Genomic DNA, 6,966 nt, shown 5'->3' with positions numbered 1-6,966 from the left:
TTGATGATCCTGGTCAGCCCAGGTTCCTTATCTGCTCCAAGGGACTCCCTCGTTCTCAGTGTTAGCACTGGGAAATCCCCTGTGAAAAAGTGACCTTGACATCCACAGTCTATGAGTTTGGGGATTCCCACTTTCTGTAGGCCCCTCCTGGAGATTTATAGAGCATGTTAGCAGATTAAAGCCTCTGGAAAGTCTTGCAGTAAAGGAAACTATAAAAAAAAAATTCCCCCAAACAGAAGCTCTGGAGTCAGTCTGTCTGTGTTCAAATCTCACTGTTTCACCTACTAGCCAGGTGGGTTGGGCAACGCACATAATGACCCTGACCCTCAGCTTCCTCGTCTGTAAAATGAGGATATTGGGACTTCCCTGATGGTCCAGTGATTAGGACTCCACGCTTCCACTGCAGGGGGCACGGGTTCGATCCCTGGTCAGGAAACTAAGATCCCACAAGCCATGCTGTGCACAACCCCCCCAAAAAATAAATAAATAAAAATAAAATGAGGATATTACTAGTACCCACCTCACAGAGTTGTCACGAGGATTGATAGCACAAGTCTACAATCCATTATCAGAAATCAGTGCTTCAAAATTTAGAAATTTTTACATTTCAGAAAAGTAATCAAACTCATTGATATGAAACACATGAAAACTCACACTAAGTGGGTTCAACAAGCCTATACATAACCTCAGATCAGGTCAGGGTTTGTTCCCAGATGAGCTTTGGCACCAGACTTTTGGGAAACTGTTGGTTTTCATAACTTAAAAAAATTCAGAATTGTGGATAAAAGAATGAGGACTTGTAATGAAAATAATAGCTAATATTTATTGAGCATTTTTTGAGCCGGGCCATGTTCCAAGCACTTCACATGGATTAACTTCGTTGAATCCACAGAACAACCCCATGTGGTTGATATTATCATATATCCCCATTAGGCAGATGAGCACACTGAGGCATAGAGGGGCTAAGCAACTCACTCAAGCAGCAGAGTTGGGATTAAATGAAGTAATGAATATGAATTGTTTATCACAGCACCTGGCACATAATCCTCACTCCATAAATGTTAGCTATTATTATCTTATTAATATTATCCTCATCAATGGTGCAAGAATTATGACTGATTTTTGTCTTCTTCTTTGTGCATATGTGCAATTTCTAATTTTACTATAATGAAAATAGCCTATGTGTGGGAAAAAATGTTTTTCTAAAAATGAAACTCAATTTCTGAATTGAGCCTAATCTCTCAATTGTTCTCACTTCTTCTGTAAAGGCTGATGCTGATCTGGGCAGAAATAGATTTGTCACCTCAAAGTTGACTTCCTTGGACACAGCCAGGCCAGATGCTGGGCGCCCTACAACAGTCCTGGAGGGGCACAGCTTCAAGAAAGAACTTGCTATTCTCCTGTGAAGAGCGCAGTTAGCTGACAGCCTCCAGCTGCAGCATCTTTGGGATCTGTCTAAACTTCAAGCCAAGGCCAGCCTCTTCCTTAGTAGCCCCCAGGCAATGACTGAGTATAGTGGGAACTTGGGCCAGCCATTTCCGCCCAACATGGGGCTCCTCTAACCAACGGCCTTTGCTCTGGAGCTCCCCACACTGTTGATGAAGACTTCATCAGATCTGTATTGATGTCTGAAGCTCCCTTGATCAATTCTGCTTTCTCCCATATTTTATATTTCATAAGTATAACACTCCTCCCACCCACTATAAACCTCTTGCATTCCTAACTCCACTTTAGCATCTGCTTCACAGAGCACCCGAACTGACACACCACCCTTTGCTACCCCACAGGCATTCCCATTCCACCTCCACATCTTCCCTCACCAAAGAACCTTGATTTGAGGCTCAGCTAAGAGGCAGGAATCCCTTGATCTTTGAAAGATAGGTTGCTCTCCAGCCCCAGCTGATAAATCATGATCCATCTTAAGTAAGAGCAGTAATCCTATTCCCCTTCAGCAATGATTGGTCCAGGATGGGCACATGATCCAGCTCTTCGCCCCAATGGAAAGTCAGGGGAAATCTGGGGATTAACTTCATTAATAACATAGAACTTCAGGAGGTGAGAGCCTTTTGCCCCTGCCCCTTCCTTCCTGCTTTGATCAGTGTCTTGTGATCACATGATGTGGGGCACTGGAAGCAGCTGTCGTGGGTGATGAGTCTGAGAACTAAAGCCAACTGCTGGAGATGACAGAGAAGAAAGATGAGAAGAGCCTGGGTCCTTGAGAACACCATCAAGCCACTGCAACATCTTTGGAGCTGCCAACCTCCAGACATTTTGTTATAAAAGGTAACAACATTTTTTCTTTGCTTAAGCCACTACGAGTCAGGCATGCTGTCACTTGCAGTTGAAAATATCATAACCAATGCAGTCACCTTCCCAATGCCCTACTGCAGCGGTCCTCAACCTTTTTGGCGCCAGGGACCGGTTTGGTGGAAGACAATTGCTCCACGGACCAGGGAGGGGCGGGGTGGGGAGATGGTTTCGGGATGATTCAAGCTCATTACATTTAATATGCACTTACATTTAAATGCCCATTACATTTATTGTGTGTTTCTATTATTATTACATTGTAATATATAGTGAATAATTATACAACTCACCATTATGCAGCATCAGTGGGAGCCCTGAGCTTGTTTTCCTTGCCACTCACTGATAGTTTTTTATTTATTTCTTCTTTATTTTCTTTATTTATTTTTGGCTACGTTGGGTCTTCGTTGCCGTGCGTGGGCTTTCTCTAGTTGTGGCGAGCGGGGGCTACTGTTCGTTGCAGTGCGCGGGCTTCTCGTTGCGCTGGCTTCTCTCGTTGTGGAGCACGGGCTCTAGGCGCACGGGCTTTAGTAGTTGCGGCACACAGGCTCAGTAGTTGTGGCTCACGGACTCTAGAGCGCAGGCTCAGTAGTTGTGGCGCACGGGCTTAGTTGCTCCATGGCATGTGGGATCTTCCCGGACCAGAGATTGAACCCATGTCCCCTGCATTAGCAGGCGGATTCTCAACCACTGCGCCACCAGGGAAGTCCCGCTGATAGGGTTTTGATGGGTCTGCAAGCAGTTGATTTATTATGGTCTCGGTGCAGTCAAACCTCTCTGCTAATGACAATCTGTATTTGTAGCCACTCCCCGGCACTAGCATCACTGCCTCAGCTCCACCTCAGATCATCAGGCATTAGATTCTCATAAAGAGCACGTAACCTAGATCCCTCGCACGCACAGTTCACAGTAGGGTTCGTGCTCCTATGAGAATCTAATGCCGCCACTGATCTGACTGGAGGCAGAGCTCAGGCGGTAATGCGAGTGATGGGGAGTGGCTGTAAATACAGATGAAGCTTCACTCGCCTGCCGCTCACCTCCTGCTGTGCAGCCCTGTTCCTAACAAGCCACCAACCGGTACTGGTCTATGGCCTGGTGGTTGGGGACCCCTGCCCTATTGCCCAAATTGCAAGGAAGGAAACCAAAGCTAGCAAACCCTTGAAGGTACAGAGCTCAGAGTTCCAGCTGAGGTATTTGGACTTTTCCTGGAAAGATGTTTAGAAAATCCTCCCATCGCCAAATGCCAACGCCTAAATATGACACTTACTTCTCCCTTGCTTCAAATCCTCCCATGACTCACCATTGCTCTTAGGAGTTACAATCAAAAGGTTCAAAAAATTATGTAAACACAGAGAGAGACAGAAAGAGAGAGAACACAAATGATAAAGAAATTATAGAAATATTAACAATAAGTGCATTGGGGTAAAGGGTATATAGATATACTTTGTTCTAATTTTATTCATTTAACTTTCCTGTAGGTTTGATATTATTAACAAATTTAAAAATTAGAAACAAAAATTAAAATGTTAGAGACCAGACTCCTAGGCCAGCCCACTCTTACTCTCTGTGCTGTGAATGCTTGTAAAGAGCTTCAGGCAACTTTGAGACTTACAAGGAAGGTACAAAACTCAGTCCATGGCGGTAGGGTCCTGATGAATTATTAATGTTTTTTTTTTAAATAAATTTATTTATTCATTTACTTCTGGCTGCGTTGGGTCTTCGTTGCTGTGCGTGGGCTTTCTCTAGTTGCAGCAAGCGGGGGCTACTCCTCATTGTGGTATGCAGGCTTCTCATTGTAGTGGCTTCTCTTATTGGGAAGCACGGGCTCTAGGCCCGTGGGCTTCAGTAGTTGTGGCACATGGGCTCAGTAGTTGTGGCTCACAGGCTGTAGAGTGCAGGCTCAGTAGTTGTGGCGCATGGGCTTTGTTGCTCCGCAGCATGTGGGATCTTCCCGGACCAGGGCTTGAACCCCTGTCCCCTGCATTGGCAGGCAGATTCTTAACCACTGAGCCACCAGGGAAGCCTGAATAATTAATGTTTATCACATGCAAGAGCTTCATAATAGAACATTCAGAGAGCAAAGTAGGAGAGGCCTGACCAGCTTTAGAACCAAATAATCTCTGAGAAGTGGCAGCCTCCTTGCCTTAAAATTTATAGGCTGGAGGTAAATCCACTGGGGTGCTTTGGGCTGAAGATAACTGTATACTCAGTTAAGAGGGCCTTAAATGATGAGGACATTTTTAATCTCAGGCAACAATAAACCAACAGGTGGAATGTTTCAGGGTTGGATAGTTCAGCATCTCAGTATTAGGGCAGTGAGTCAGCTTCTGGAGGATTCCCTTGGTCTTTCCCTCATGGTCTCAGAATGACTGCTACAGCTCCAAATGTCACAACAACATCCAAAGGCTATAAGAAGATATCTGTGAAAGAAAAGGGGTTGGGGGAGAAAACTTCTCTTTCTTTTAACAAGAAGGAAAATCCTTCCCAGAAGCCCCCGGCAGACTTTCCCTGCTGCCTCATTGGCCAGGACTGGGTCCCAAGTTTACCCCAAGACTAAGACAAAGGGAGACAGGATTGCTATGGCTGGCTTAGACCAATCAGAATTCATTCTCTGGACCTGGCATGTTGCTCTTCAACAACAAAATTAGGTTCTGTTGGCAAGGAAGAAGGGGAATAAAGCAATCCACAAAGTCTGCTTCTTGGTTTTGATGGTCTCCTAAGTCAGTGCCTTAGTTCTCCTTTTGTCATCTGGACAAAAAGGCAGCTTGGACCCACAAGAGTGCCAAGAAGTCCAGAGCCCCTGAGCACGCAGGGGAGATATATGGCCTAGAACAGGAATTCTACACAGAAAACAATTCCTCTTGCCTGTCCACCATTCATCCCCCTATCGTTTGCTCACAGCACCCAGTATTTCTTTGGGGAACTTCCCCTCCCCCATGTCTAGTCCCTGAGGTTCAGGTGAGACTGTCCCTACCCCAACAGACAAGTGACCAGACCTGGACAATCAAAGCATTACCTCCCTTGAGTGACAGTGATTGGTTCTGAGATAGGCCATGACCTAAATTAGTCCAATCAGAGTGAATGCTGGAACTTCAGCAGAGTTTGTGCGTGTCACTTTTGTTCACATCCCATTGGCCAGGACATAGTCACACAGACATTCCTATCTGCAAGGAGTTCTGGGAAATGCAGTCTTTGGCCACCCAGCTAAAATTCAGGGATTTTGCTACTAAAAGAAACAGAAAGTCCAAACGTCCTGTCCTGGCAGGGCTTTGTCTTTATTTTCCAGAAGGAAAGCCTTCCCAGTGGACTTCAGCTTACTTCTGCTTGGCCTGAACTGTGTCTTATGGTCTCCGCTGGCCAGAAGGTGGCTAGGAAAATGAAATATTTAGCTTCCTGGCTTCTCTAGTAGAGGAAGGCAAGAGGAAGGAGGAGTGGGAATGGGCAGTTTGAGCAGGGTGCCCAACTGTCCCAGTTTGCCTAGGACTAAGGGGGTTCTGGGGACACAGTGTTAAAAGCCACTTCAGGAACTGCAGCCACCCCTATGTGACTTGAGACCCTAACTCCAGTTCGAGAGGTGTATCCTCTGCACCGTCTCCTCCCCCTGACAACCTTCTCTTTCCCTTCATCACTTCCTCTCTGGCTAAAAGGTGGCCAGGCCTCTGCCCTGCCCTGCATCTGCTTACACTTAGTCCTTACTATTGGACCTCCTTGGCCCTCAACTGTGTCCTGTCTCCTGGGAACCCCAGGGGTGCCAGTCCTGCTCCCAAGTTCCCCGTGTCCCCGCCATCTTGTTTCCCTATCATCTCAGCCCCTGAGAGTCCAGGGCTTGCAGAGCTCGACAGGAGAGAGGCTCTTGCTGGTCTCACTGAAACAAAGTCAGGACTTGAACTCCCAGCCCAGGGCTCTTCCTTCTGTACCCTCAAAATCCTTAGTGCCTGTCATTCAACTGACCAGACATTTCTCCAGAGCCGAGATGAACTCTCTCTAAGATGTCCCTGTGGTCAGCAGAGGGCAGAGGACATGGCATGTAAAAGAAACACTCAAGAAACGCTCTGTGAAATACCCGCTAGGGTCCCCCTCTGGCTCCCAAATGATCTCAGGAACTACCTGACCTGTCCAAACAGAATTTATCATTTCCACTCCATCAAACCTGCCCCTCCCCCATCCTCTGACAGTTGGGGTGGCTTTTAGACCCCAGTACACAATAACAACAACATCCTGATACAACCCAGCGTTTCTCAATATCCACACTATTGACATTTGGGGCCAAATAATTTTTTGCAGGGAGGAAGGGACTGTCCCCTGTGCTGCAGGATGTTTGGCAGCACCCCTAGCTTCTGCCCACTACATGCCAGCAGCCTCCTCCACTGTTGTGACGATCAGAATTGTCTCCAGACATTGCCAAAGGCCCCCAGGAGACAAAAGTCACTCCTGGTTGAGAACCACTGATATGGACCATTGATATTTTCTTAATATTATATAAAATGTAACAACAAGCAACTCTAGAAAACAGAGTCACATTCATTGAGCTGTAGATACCATCTATGTAAAAACCTCCAACTTGTCACACAATGCAGCTTGGAGTAAAGGCCCTGGCAACCTCTGGCAGCCAGTTGGCTTCTCCCAGTGGGTCACACACAGAGATTCTGGCACTGCTGCCAC

At 46.5% G+C, this 6,966-nt stretch overlaps 1 long non-coding RNA gene across 1 annotated transcript in view; it reads right to left on the bottom strand.

Moving 5' to 3' along the window:
* Positions 1 to 1,103: 1,103 nt before the first annotated feature.
* The window catches only part of LOC309645432, a 32,634-nt gene continuing 26,771 nt past the window's right edge, over positions 1,104 to 6,966 (bottom strand). Inside the window, exon 2 of the long non-coding RNA XR_014254887.1 lies at positions 1,104 to 4,724. This is a non-coding gene — a long non-coding RNA (uncharacterized lncRNA). The remainder of the gene's footprint in view (positions 4,725 to 6,966) is intronic.

The sequence above is a fragment of the Balaenoptera physalus genome (assembly GCF_965194825.1).
Source record: "Balaenoptera physalus genome assembly, chromosome: 16".
In the NCBI taxonomy this organism is placed as follows: domain Eukaryota; kingdom Metazoa; phylum Chordata; class Mammalia; order Artiodactyla; family Balaenopteridae; genus Balaenoptera; species Balaenoptera physalus.
Note: the sequence above shows the minus strand (reverse complement) of the source record. Positions and strands in the feature narration are given on the sequence as shown.